The 14,471-nt window shown below is 40.1% G+C and overlaps 1 long non-coding RNA gene across 1 annotated transcript in view; it reads left to right on the top strand.

Moving 5' to 3' along the window:
* LOC140454777 (uncharacterized) overlaps positions 1-13,879 on the top strand; it is a 40,667-nt gene extending 26,788 nt beyond the window's left edge. Inside the window, exon 3 of the long non-coding RNA XR_011952744.1 lies at positions 13,633-13,879. This is a non-coding gene — a long non-coding RNA (uncharacterized lncRNA). The remainder of the gene's footprint in view (positions 1-13,632) is intronic.
* The last annotated feature ends 592 nt before the right edge of the window (positions 13,880-14,471 follow it).

Here is a 14,471-nt window from a genome sequence, read left to right as displayed (position 1 = left end):
AGTGGAGATGAACAATTGCACAGCTCACAATATTCAAAGGGAGGATGACACCACAGCAATTTTCAGCCCACATGCAGAAACATGTCACAATTAATGAGCAGAGAAATGCAATTGGAATTGTACTCTCACAGTATAGTGAAGGATGAGAATAAGTTGATGAGTATTTGAATGAATTCCAATGAGTTCTTTTTATAAATGACTTGGATGAGGAGGTTGAGGGGTGGGTTACTAAATTTGCAGATGACACCAAGGTTGGAGGTGTCGTCGATAGTATCGAGGGCTACTGCAGGCTGCAGTGCGACATAGACAGGATGCAGAGCTGGGCTGAGAAATGGCAGATGGAGTTCAACCTCGATAAATGCGAACTGATGCATTTTGGAAGGTCGAACTCGAATGCTGAATATAGGATTAAAGACAGGATTCTTGGCAGTGTGGATAAACAGAGGGATCTGGGTGTGCAAGTACATAGATCCCTCAAAGTTGCCACCCAGGTGGATAGGGTTGTTAAGAAAGCATGTGGTGTTTTGACATTCATTAACAGGGGGATCGAGTTTAAGAGCCGCGAGGTTTTGCTGCAGTTCTACAAGTCCCTGGTGAGACCACACTTGGAATATTGTGTCCAGTTCTGGTCGTCCTACTATAGGAAAGATACAGAGGCTTTGGAGAGGGTGCAAAGAATGTTTACCAGGATGTTGCCTGGACTGGCGGGCTTGCCTTATGAAGAAAGGTTGAAAAAGCTCGGACTTTTCTCTCTGGAGAGAAGGAGGAAGGGAGGAGACCTGATCGATGTGTACAAAATACTGAGAGGAATAGATAGAGTCAATAGCCAGAGACTTTTCCCCAGGGCAGGGTTGACTGGTACAAGGAGTCATAGTTTGAAGATATTAGGAGGAAGGTATAAAGGAGACATCAGAGGTAGGTTCTTTACGCAGAGAGTTGTGAATGCATGGAATGCATTGCCAGCTGTGGAAGCAGAGTCATTGTGGACATTTAAGTGACTGCTAGACATGCACATGGAGAGCAGTGAATTGAGGGGTGTGTAGGCTAAGTTACTATACTTTACATTAGGATTAAACCTCGGCACAACATCGTGGGCCAAAGGGTCTGTTATGTGCTGTACTTTTCTATGTTCTATGTTCTAGTATTTCTTATCACTCACAAAGTGGTGGGCATCTGGAACTCACTGGCTGAAAGGGTAGTGAGTCAGAACCTCTTGTAACTCTTATGATTTGGAGGTTCCAATGTTGGACTGGGGTGTACAAAGTTAAACATCACATAACACCAGGTTATAATCCAACAGGTTTACTTGGAAGCACTAGCTTTCGGAACACTGCTCCTTCATCAGGTGGTTGTGGGCCTGCTGTTGCGTGATTTTTAACTTTATAACATTTAAGCAGTGTTTCAATATTCACTTGTGTCATATCCTCAAAGACTGTGGTCAAAAGTAGGATTAGTGTACAGGCACATGCACTTTGTCAACAGGCACAGACAAAATAGGCCAAATGGCCTCCTTCTGTGCTGTAAATGTCAATAAAGAATTCTGGGTAATCCAAGATGGAGGATGGGAAAAAAATTCTGCCTAGAAGAGCTGCTCCTTTTTTGCTGTATTTTAGGTGTTTGAGGTGATTTCCTTGAATTCCAGGAGCAGCAATTATTGTTTTGTATGCTATTGCATTGTTTTTGTAACTTTGGAGAAGAAAAAGTCAAAATAAAGGGGAGGAGGACAGACAATATGGTCTGTGAAGGAGAGATAGAGAGAAAGAAACCCAGATTGCTAACTGACACAGCAGTGAATCTGTGCAGTTACTTCCTTGCTGTTTAAACTCATGTATTTCTGGACACTGGACTGCAGCTAGGAAAACTTAATAAACAATGAAATTCACAACTGATCTTGGAGGAACCTGTGTGGGAGAGCTCACAGCACAGGAACAGATAAGTGAATAGTTTTTAAGTGTAGCCTTGCTGTAAATCTACAATAGTGAGTAGAGATAGTTCTTTCTTAATTATAAGTTTTACTGAGATCTGTCTCTTGATTAAATATTACAATTATAAGCCACAAGTATTAAGTTAGCCTGGGGCAGTTTTGTTTAGAGCAATAAGATGGTGCTATTTTCTGTGTCTGTAAATTGTGGAGGAGCAAAGATGGCCTTTAGTAGCGTGACATGGTGCCAGGATCAAGGATGTCTCAGAGAGGGTGCAGAATGTTCTCATGGGGGAGAGGGGCCAGCAGGAGGTCATTGTCCACATTGGAACCAAAGACATTCAAAGGGAAAAGGTTGACGCTCTGAGGGGAGATTACAGAGAGTTAGGCAGAAATTTAAAAAGGAAGTCCTCAAGGGTAGTAATATCTGGATTACTCCCAGTGCTACGAGCTAGTGAGGGCAGGAATAGGAGGATAGAGCAGATGAAAGTATGGCTGAGGGGCTCAAAGGTAGAAGACAAAGGGTAGTGGTGGAGGGTTGTTTTTCAGACTGGAGGTCTGTGACCAATGGAGTGCCACAAGGATCGGTGCTGGGCCCTCTACTTTTTGTCATTTACATAAATGATTTGGATGCGAGCATAAGAGATACAGTTAGTAAGTTTGCAGATGACACCAAAATTGGAGGTGTAGTGGACAGTGAAGAGGGTTACCTCAGATTACAACACGATCTGGACCAGATGGGCCAATGGGCTGAGAAGTGGCAGATGGAGTTTAATTCAGATAAATGCGAGGTGCTGCATTTTGGGAAAGTAAATCTTAGCAGGACTTATACACTTAATAGTAAGGTCCTAGGGAGTGTTACTGAACAAAGAGACCTTGGAATGCAGGTTCATAGCTCCTTGAAAGTAGAGTCGCAGGTAGATAGGATAGTGAAGAAGGCGTTTGGTATGCTTTCCTTTATTGGTCAGAGTATTGAGTACAGGAGTTGGAAGGTCATATTGCAGCTATACAGAACATTGGTTAGGCCACTGTTGGAATATTGCATGCAATTCTGGTCTCCTTCCTATCGGAAAGATGTTGTGAAACTTGCAAGGGTACAGAAACGATTTACAAGAATGTTGCCAGGATTGGTGGATCTGAGCTACAGGGAGAGGCTGAACAGGCTGGGGCTGTTTTCCCTGGAGCGTCGGAGGCTGAAGGGTGACCATATATAGGTTTACAAAATTATGAAGGGCATGGATAGGATAAATAGACAAAGTCTTTTCCCTGGGGTGGGGCAAGTCCAGAACTAGAGGGCATAGGTTTAGCGTGAGAGGGGAAAGATATATAAGAAACCTCAGGGGTAACGTTTTCACACAGAGGGTGGTATGTGTATGGAATGAGCTGCCAGAGGATGTGGTGGAGGCTGGTACAATTGCAACATTTAAGAGGCATTTGGATGGGTATATGAATAGGAAGGGTTTGGAGGGATATGGGCCAGGTGCTGGCAGGTGGGACTAGATTGGATTGGGATATCTGGTCGGCATGGACGGGTTGGACGGAAGGGTCTGTTTCCATGCTGTACATCTCTATGACTCTATGACTCTATGTGGGAGGTTAGGGAGATTTTACGTGTTACTGAGGATTATATCTGCAACAAATGCCATTAGTTGCGAATCCTCTCAGATCGAATGAATCGGTTGGAGCGACAGTTAGAGGCAATGAGGAATTTACAAGAGTAAGTGGATGTGATGGATGGCAGTTATGGGAGGGGAGAAAAGCTGTCGATGCAGTCAGATAGATGTGTTAACTCCAAGAAAAGTAGGAGAGGTAGGCAGGTAGTGCAGGAGTCTTCCATGGCTATCCCCATTTCAATTAAGAATATTGTTTTTTGAAAATGAAGGGGGTAATGGCCTCTCAGGGGAATGTAGCATGAACAACCAAGTTTCTGGTTATCAACACCAGGTCTAATGTAATGAGGGGTATGTCAGGTTCTAAGCAATCGATTGTAATCGGGGACTCTCTAGTCAGAGGCACAGACTGATCTTTCTGCGGCCAGCAGCGAAAAATCAGAATGGTGTGTTGCCTCCCTTGTGCCTGGATCAAGGATGTCTCAGAAAGGGTGCAGAATATTCCCAAAGGGGAGAGGGAACAGCAGGAGGTCATTGTACACATTGGAATCAATGACATAGGAAAGGAAATGGATGCGATTCTAAAGGTAGAATATAGAGAGTTAGGCAGGAATTGAAAAGAGAAGTCCTGAAGAGTAGTAATATTTGGATTACTCCTGGTGCTATGAGCTAATGAGGGTAGGAATAGGAGGATAGAGCAAATAAATGTATGGCTGAGGAGCTGGTGCACGGAAGAAGAGTTCACATTTTAGATGATTGAAATTTCTTCTGGGGTAGAAGTGACCTGTACAAGAAGGACAGATTGCACCCGAATTGGAAGGGGACAAATATACCGGCAGGGAGATTTGCTCGAGTTGCTCGGGAGGATTTAAACGAGTAACATAGTGGTGGAAGTGGGACCCAGGAAGATAGTGAGGATAGAGATCAATCTGAGACTGGTACAGTTGAGAAAGTGGGTGAGTCAAACAGCCAGGGAAGGCAGGAACAAAGCAGAGAAGAAGGTAGGACTGATAAATTAAACTGCATTTACTTCATTGCAGGAGTCCTAACAGGGAAGGCGGATGAATTCAGGGTATGGGTAGGAGCACGGGACTGGAATATCATAGCAATTACAGAAATGTGGCTCAGGGATGGGCAGGACTGGCAGCTTAATGTTCCAGGATACAAATGTTATAGAAAGGACAGAAATGGCAGGGTGCAAGAGAGGAGGGGGAGAGGCACTTTTGATAAGGGACGGGATTACAGCTGTACTGAGGGAGGATATTCCTGGAAATACATCCAGGGAAGTTATTTAGGTAGAACTGAGAAATAAGAAAGGGATGATCACCTTATTGGGATTGCATTATGGACCCCTCATAGTCAGTGGGAAATTGAGAAACAAATTTGTAATGGGTATATGAGTAGGAATAGGAAGGTTTGGGAGGGATATGGGCCAAGTGCTGGCAAATGGGACGAGATTAGTTGGGATATCTGGTCAGCATGGGCAAGTTGGACCGAAGGGTCTGCTTCCATGCTTTACATCTCTATGACTCTATGACTCGTAGTGTATAAGTCCAGACATGTTGTCAGAAACTGAATGCCAATAATCTGTTGGAGATGGGAAACATTCCCCTGCACCTACACCTGTGAACATTGGCACGTTAACCTCTAAAGTAGAGATTTCATTTTTAACACAGGTCACCAAGCAGTGTCAGATTGCCATGCTGAGCAACCAATGGCAATGTTCTTACTGTGGGGTGTTTGAAGAGTGTTGGAGACTGGGGGACGGTGAAGCTGGGGGTGGGGGTGGGGGGTGGGGGGCGGTTGGTGGGCGCTGCGATTTAGAGAGTGTGAGCAATGATTAGTTAAAGGCAGGAGTTCACATCTTCCAGAATATATCCAGACAGAGTTGGGTTTCCTTTTCTATAAATCTTGAGTCATGAAAAAGTACCTAACAAATTTAATTGTGAACTAATGTCTTCCTTTGGAGTATACCTCACGCCTTTAAGAAACCATTTCAATTCTGCTTCCAGTCTTCCGTAACTTTACATCTTGCGTGCCAACTTATTACTGTACAAAAAATGTTACACAATTTAAACATAGTAATTCTGAACAAGTATCTCTGAACAGTGTTGTCAGCAATCCAGCCATTAGTTAGAAATAAGTGCAAATTGTGTTGGCATATGGTTGAAGGATTGCATTTACAGGTATTTATTAATTATCGCTGTACCTCAATTCTACAAATTTATGCATTTGAGCCTGGTAATGGGTTCATTAGCTATCTACATTACAATTCATGCTTCTTGTTTGTCCTTACTGATAATTGCCCATAACAATCAGCTAATTATAAAAATTATGCGAAGATAAATTGTCCAGTTGAGTTGTTTACTATGCACATGCATTGTAATGCTCTGGACAACAAACAAACTCATTGGATGGGATCATCTTAACCTGCAAATAATTGACAGCTCCTCACAGTCACACAGATGGCTCACTGGTGCAGGTGACTTCTGGAGTGGGAATCACAGAATTCCAAATACACAGTGCTCAGGGACACAGTCAGTTGTGGAGCACCTGTGTCACTTTGGGTTCAGCAGCACCTATGCTGTTGTCAGGCAAGATGAGCAAATTGCTGAGTGACACAAAAGAACGTAAGAAGTAGCAGCAGGAGTAATCCGTTCAGCACCTCAATGCTGGCCTGCCATTCTATAAGGTCTTGGCTGATCTTCCCCACATCTCAACTCCTCTTTCATGTAAGCTTCTCTTAGCTCACAATTCCTCAATATTTCAAAAATCTATCTGCTTCCCCTTTACGTATTTGCATGAATGTAGCCATCCACTCTCTGACATAGATTTTTCCAGCCATTCGCTACTCATTTGAATCTTGATTTTGAATGAGTTTGTCTTTCCTCTGTAACTATGTCCCCTAGATTGAGGTTGCCCTACTAGTGGAAACATCTTCTCAACATTCACCCTTTCAAACCCCTCAGAATTGTATCACTCTAATGAATAAAGGTGAACCTGTTTGGCAATTCATCCCAGGAATCAGCTAAGTGCATCTCTTTTGAACTACCTTCAATATCAGTATATCCCTTCTTAAAGTTAGAAAGTAGAATTGTACATAGTACTCCAGGTGTGGTTTCACCCACATCCAGTACAGTTGCATAAAAAAATCCCTATTTAAAGAAGCAAGATGGTGGTAGTGTAGCAGTGCAATTTGCAGGCTCCTCAGTCCAGGAGCTCATCTGCTCCATCTGCTTTTTACTCTTTTACTTTTTCTTACTGTTTCCATTTATTACATTACTTTCTTTAACTTCTTTGACAAAAGGCATCTTCTCCCAGCCCAGACTCGGTGAAGAGAAGGCTTCCAGCCTGGCATGGCAGTATTGGCCTGGTGCAGTGGTGTCTTGTTATGGCAGCCTCATCCTAGAGGCGCTGTCTCAACTTTGCGTGGTAGTCTCCAAGTTTGTGTGAAGGTCACATCAATGTGGAGATCTTCAGCAGCAGATTCCAAGATTTTCCAGTGGCCCAGCCTGGCAACCTCATTCAGCCCCAGCATGTCTCGATGTGTGCTGTGGTGCTCTCATCCCAGCGTGGAGGGCTTGTACTCCACTCTGGATCAATGGTGTCTCATTGTGGCATCCTTGTCCCAGAGGGGTGGTCTTGGTTTCTCCATGGCAGTCTCCAGGTTTGGTAGTCTTGTCTCAGTGTGGAGGTCTCATTAATGTATAGGTTTTCTTCAGCGGTAGCTTCTGGGATTTCCAGTGTTTGTCATCTTAATTGACTTTCCCCAAACTGAAATTGATCTGAGATGAACTCTGTCTTAATTATTACTGTTTTCTTCTTAACTATAACTTCTGTCAATAATACAGGCACCATGATATGGTGACTTCGAAAACTTCCACTTTTTTTGTAAAAACACACATGACAATAAATTGCTATTCTATTCTGTTCTATTCTGTTTTTAAATTCCAACACTCTAGCAATAAAGATCAAAATATAATTTCCCTTTTTAATTACTTGCTGTACCTTAATGTTGACCTTTTATGTCTCAGGCTTAAGAACACAGTAGAGCTCTGCTACACATTTTTGGTGTTTTTCTCTATTTAAATAATTGTCTGTCTTTTGATTCTTCCTACAAAAGTGCAGGAACTCACAGTTTCCTACATTAAAGATAATCTGCCAAGTTTTTGCCCACTCACTCAACCTATAGTATTCCCTTGTGGATTTATTATGTCCTTATCATAACATGCCCTCCTACCTATGTTTGTATCATCAGCAAACTTGGACAGATTTCTCTGTACCCTCTTCTCCAGCTCAACAGTAAAGATAATAAATAATTAAGACATAGGATTGATCATTGTAGCACTTTACTAGTTATGTCTTCACAACCTGAAAATCACCCACCAGTCCTGGTTCTCTGTCCCTGTGTGTTGACCTAATCATCAATCCATGTTAATACCATATTAACACACCCAATGCCTTTTGGAAATCTAAGTACACTACAACTAGTAGTTTCCCTTTATCAACTTTGCTTTATTATGACACATGATGCTCAAAAGGCATCATTAGCATTGGGGTCATCGGCAGCAAAACATAGAGGTAACCCCCTTAGATTGAGCTCCTGTCTTTCCTGGTTACACAACAACTGTGATGAACTACCAATAAACTACCAATGAAGGCAGCAGGACATTTAATGAAAAATTGAGGGGGACCAGTCATGTCACCCTAAATATCCCACCATCAAGTAGCTAACACATGTAGCTATATTGCTATCATGGACAGCATTAGTGATACTGAAGTGAATTGTGACATTAAAGTCCACACAAATGAAATGATTTCTCACATTTCTATGAACCTTGTAACATAAGTGGAGTTGAAGGCTGTGCTGATGACAGACAGTATAGCTCAGAAAGTAAGCCAATATCCAAAAAAGTAAGTCATCTTGCAAAATAGTGGAAGAATTGACCCTGCACTAGAGTACGTAGTGAACTCACAGCAACTGACGATTCCTGTATTGCATGTGTAACTTAAGCAGCTATCACAAAACAGGTACAGCTATGCCTATTGCACCTAACCCATGCAGTACATGTAAGTATTGTTAAGGTGAATCAGCAATCCCATGAAGTAGTCTGTTTCTCAGTAATAGATTGCTATATAGAAGTGTTTGTTAGAAACTGTGTAGCCAACAAAACCATAGCAACAACTCCAAATTGGAGAAATGCATGCAACACAAAAAAGCAATATTTTTGCTAATTTTTCACACGTTACATAACCAATGGCCGGAAATTAAAACAAAAAAAATTCCATAACCTCCAGTTCAATCACAGTGCAGATAACTTGTTAAAAACTAGAGTTTACTGGATTCTATCACTACGTGTAATGGTACAGTTTTGTTTCTAGTCACTTCATGAAGTTTTCAGCAAACTATGGAATTCATCTCCATCTGATATTATGACACGATTGAAATTAAATACTAATGTGAACAATTCAAAATGACGAGAAAGGACACCCCGAGGGTTAATGTAGCAGAAATGTAAGATTTGAACAATCCCTTCATATCCAACTTTACACACATCAACCAGCCCTACAGTCTCTGGCCAGAAAGACACCAACCAACTTAGGATAGTTCATAACTTTCATGTTACGTACAATTCTTAATCCATTGCTGCCTTTCAGAGCAATACTCCAGCTGAACCAGCTCTTGTGTCTGATATATGTCTAGCTGCCTTTACAGACTTATGCATTTTCGGGTTCCTTTGCTCCTCGACCCGATGAAGAGTTGTACCATTTATTTTATATTGTGTCTCCTTGTTCTTTATATCAAATGTGTCACTTCATCCTTTTCTATATTGAACTTCATCTGCCAATTATCTACCTGCTCCACCAACTTGTCCACATCCTCTTCAAAGTTTACATTGCCTCCAAATTTAGTATCATCCACAAATTTTGAAATTGTGCACTGCACCGCAAGTTTTAGATAACTAATTTATATCAGGAGAAGGAAAGGTCCTTATACCTGGGGAACTGCATTGCAAACCTTCTCTCAACCTGAAAATCAGCAATTAACCACTTGTTTCGGTTTCCTGTATCCAGGTTGTTACAATCCTTTTTATTCCAGGAGCTGTAACTTTGCACACATGTACTGCGCTGTACTGCATCAAATGCCTTCTGGACGTCCATGTAAACCACATTAACAGCATTGCCCCGGCCAACCCTTTCTTTTACCTCATCATTCAGCTGCAAGAATTTGGTTAAATATGATTTCCCTTGAGGAATCCATTGCATTTTATTTAATTAAATTGTATTTATTGATCAATATATGACAAATACTAAGTTACAGGGTGGTGGTGGTAGTTTGGGGGCAAGGGTGAGCATGGAGGCTGAGAGTGAAGGTCCATGGGCCCATGGATAGATGTCAAAATTGGAGTTGAAAAGGGTGGCGCGGGAAAAGCACAGCAGGTCAGATAGCATCTGAGGAGCAGGAGACTCAAAATTGGATTCAAGGCCTAAATAGGGAATCCGTGTCAAAAAACCAGGACAAGAGACATTTGTTGTCGAACAAAATCAATTACATTTCTAAATTTCTGATGATCGACCATCAGAATACACAGAAAACAACTTTACAAATGGAAAAACTTGAATAAATATGAATATTTAAGTTGATGTCTCTGTTAATTCTAAGCTTGGAAATTGTTGCCCATTTTTAATTGACTGTTTCTACACAGTCTCTTACTTTATTCAAAGTAAGTATGCTTTTTACTGATAATATTTTACCTTTATTTACCCTGTTTTTGAGCTCTAATTGTGCCTTCAACTTTCCCACAATTGTGTTGAGAAAATTAAAAACAGAAAAATCAAAAAATTCTGTGTTCTTAAAAATATAAAAGTTGATTTTTAAAAACAATAAAATTCTGTAACTTGATTAGAGGAGCTCAGATACAGCTAAATTAATCTAAGCTTCATCCACCCGATGACCAATCTCACTGAGGATGTTATTTCTATTGCTGCTGTGAATATTGTTAATTAACTGCAATTGTTGGGAACTCACTATGGATTATAGAATCAGAAAGACACATGAAAAGGTAGAATTCTGCAGATGCTGTAAACCTGAAATCAAGACAGAAAATGCTTTAAATAATCAAAAGGATAAACTGCATCTGTGGAGTGAGAATTGATAGCCCTTCATCAGAGTGGCATCTGATTGTCATGAGGAGAAAAATAGGATAGGCAAAAGGTCTTGTTTAGCTATTTTTGGAAGAGTTGACGATAAAAGTAACTCTGCCTTGCAAAAGTTCAAAATTCAGAAAATTTTCTATTCTCTGAAATGTCTATGATTTATGTGGACACTACCTCAATATCAATCAGTTTAAATGGCCCTGAACTATTGGTGGACAAATTCAATGTGTAAGGCATCCACACTTTACAAGCTAGTTGGTTTAAGTTGAATCTAGAGTAAAAGTTAATTTGAGGTGTGATATGAACGCTGAATGAACTGAATGAATATTATGACTGATTTTGATCCTGTGGAAGGAATTACTCATTGCCAGCAAGTGTGGCTTTCAGAACTTCCATTTTGTGTCATCATCCAAGTCCTGAACCATACCAGCAAAGCAAAGCAAGCCCATCATATTATATCATACAAAGAGAGATTATTCAGTCCATCATTCCTGCTCCAGTAACTATAACAGCTACAAATTAGTTCCTTTCCTTTGCTCTTCCCCAATAATATTAAACGTAGTATGTTGGATCAAATTAAATTGGTCATTTTATATAATCAACCTCTTCATACAGAATAGATACAAGCTGATTGTTTTACGAGGTAAGTAAAGAAACACCAACAGGATGTAGTTTGTGTTGTGCTGTACTTTAAAATGATCTGAGATATAATTATGAATGGCCAATAACAAAATAAAATGAGTGATTTTACTCTTTTACTCTGTGTCTTTAAGTCTGTGTAGAACTGTGCATGTCTATGCTGGTTGAAAATATCTATATTTAGTACTGCAATTTCACTAAATATCTTTTTGGTACTGTGAATGTTCTAACATCTTTCAATGAAATTTGCATTAATTCACCTCATCGAAGAAACATGCATCACATTCTTGAGTGCCAACAAATGGTACCTTTGTCAGATTTATTGAGCTGGTGCAAAGGAAAAGAAACAATCTTTCATAATGAATAAGCCAGCATTACTCTGTTAATTGAACAATACATACTTTGTCATATTTATTGCCTGTGTACAGGGATACTCCTTTAATAGTCTGTGTGTCACTAGATCTGACAATTGCCTCTGGCTTCAGACTGCTAGAATGTTGATCTCAAATTCTGTATTAGGATCCAAATTGTATTCATGTGCCAAAGGGGTTCTGTATGAGACTGAGATCAATATGAATGGCGCACCATTAAGTCATGTGATACTACATGCTTCCATTATGTCAGTCATCACTGATGCACCAACTTATACCTGTGTTTTGTCTGTGACCTACATAAGCTACTTCTGGTTGTCTAACCTGCATTAAACCACATTTATTTGCACGCAATGGCATTACTCCAAATCCAATAATTGGGATAACAGATTTTCGCAATTACGGGATTTCCTGATTACATTCACTTTGGAAGAATGAAAGGTATTACAGAATTCAAGGTAGATGTAGAACAATATCTTACTTTTATGATTTTGCATGGGCAACTCACATTCACCTCTGTTTACGCAGTGAATAACCAATTTGCTTCTTTTGTGTATTGTTTGTGTAAACAGTTGATCAATAAGATTCTGATACACAACCATAATAGAAACATTTTCCATTTTGTATCAGTTAAGCATTGTGCCACCCATCATCTTATTCTTTTTAAATATTAACTGATGTATGTGTCTTTTCTAATTTTATTTCATTTATCTCAAGTTGGACACAGCAAGTGTCAGGTGCAATATTAAGTTCCTTCTATTGCCATGATATTCTGCCTCACTTCAGCCTGAGAGAAACATACCTATGTGACATTTTTATTTCTTTTGCTTTCACTCTTTTTAGCCATCTTTGAGAGATTGCTGACTAAGTGCCAATTAGTGTCAAATTTGAGGGAAATTTTGTGCAGTTGACTTATGTCCCCTGGGAGCTGGATTAAAGCCACATGAATTTCCTTCTCCATGAACCCTAGTCATCCTCCATATCTGAAAAAGATCGCAACCAAAGTCCCGTAGGGTAATCTTCTCCGATTCGAACATATTGTGCCAGTATTGTTCTTCAAGGCAGCATTTCTTTTCCTTTAGGCAGTTAGAATTAAGTCAGCCTCCAATTTTCTGACTGGCATTGAATTCTCCCATCTCCAACCACTCCTTCTCAGTGAGTCCAAATTGTAAGCAACAAAGGAAAAGCCAGACAATGGGTAAAAATTCATATGCAAAGTGAAAGTGTACCTGCAGCCTAGAAGGTTAGTTGTCCGAGGACTCTCTGATATTTCAGTCAGTGGGGATAATGAAACTGTGCGCTGTGCTTAGTTTAGGTTTACTTCAAGCTGGTTTCCAGCTTAGCACAAGAGCTACACAAAACTTCATCTCAAATCTGCCGGACTCAGTCGCAATGGGATTTTGATAGATTTAGGTGGTGTGTTGTCAGAGACTATGCATTCAAACTAAGATGCAAGAGAAGTTGATCTATCCACCACCACTTTAACTGCCACTGACATTTGACTAACCAACTATGCGATAACAACAATATCGTTGGCATTCCAGCTGACAGGTCATTGCTCTAAATCATCACATTTGTTTCTTCCTCACTGACACTGAGTATCTGAGTATTTCCTGCATCTGGATGTTTTTTCCCCAAATGCAATTCTTGCTACAACTCAGGTGTAGTTAGCTTGAGATTTCCAGTATCAAATTCAACATTAATTTCCTTTTTTGCTCTTTCTTAATTCAATTTTCATCCCATGTTAAGAAAATAATAGATTTTGTGATTCTGCTGCTTTATAGTTAGTCAGAGCCTGCAAATTCTGTACTTCATGGGTATTAACAATGATGGATGATTCTGCAATTTTAAGTCTTGAGTCTAGAGTATTGAGTTTCCATTTGTCTGAAGGCAACTGTAATGCACCTGAAAACCATTGTTATATCTTTGACAGAATGCAGGTAACTGGCTGACGGAAGATGAATGGGGCAGGGCATGAACAGAGCATGAATTTGGAAGAAATAAAGGACTCCCTCTTAGCCCCATGAGCATTACCAGTGCCAGAGATTTAACTAGGGGCTTTATCTAAACCAGTACTGAATCAGTTTGACTCAGAATAGGTTGAATATTCATCAATAGCAAAATCAGGACTAATTTGGTCTCTGTTTATCACTTGGTCTGAGTAAACAGTATGTATTTTTAAAGCTGCTATGTCTTTGCATACAATATTAAAAAAAGATTTTCTTAACCAAAAAAGAGTTTTGGTTACAAAGTTTTATTTTTTGAAATGTTGCATTTACTTTTCATTCTTAGAGACAATTGTCTGCAGATATAGTGACAGTAACTCAGACCTTTGGCAATCATGGTTGAATCAAGCCCACAATGAGAGTTCTTCTACTATTCAATCAAGAACTGGAATCACATACACCCAAAAGTATGGTTGCGAAGATCTAAGACATTCAAGATAGACAGGACCAATTATAACTTTGAGTCTTTACAAATTATTGGAGCATTGAAGCAATTTGTGGGCCATTTTTTTGTGCTATACAATGAAGCTGGCCACAAGAATATATGAGTAGGCTGGGCCTATACCCACCAGCGTTTAGAGAAATGAACGGTCATTCTTTTGAAACATATATGATCCTAAAAGGTCACAACAGGTGAGTACTGAGAAGGTGTTTTCCTTGCAGGGGTATCTAGAATTAGGAATCAGCATTTAAGATTTTAGAGTCTCACATTTAAGGGACAGTGTGATTAGTTATTGGAATTCTCTTCCCCCGAGAACTGTGGAGG

The sequence above is a fragment of the Chiloscyllium punctatum genome, chromosome 3 (genome assembly GCF_047496795.1).
Source record: "Chiloscyllium punctatum isolate Juve2018m chromosome 3, sChiPun1.3, whole genome shotgun sequence".
Classification (NCBI taxonomy): domain Eukaryota; kingdom Metazoa; phylum Chordata; class Chondrichthyes; order Orectolobiformes; family Hemiscylliidae; genus Chiloscyllium; species Chiloscyllium punctatum.
The sequence above is the reverse complement of the archived record's forward strand: the minus strand, read 5'-3'. Positions and strand labels throughout refer to the sequence as shown.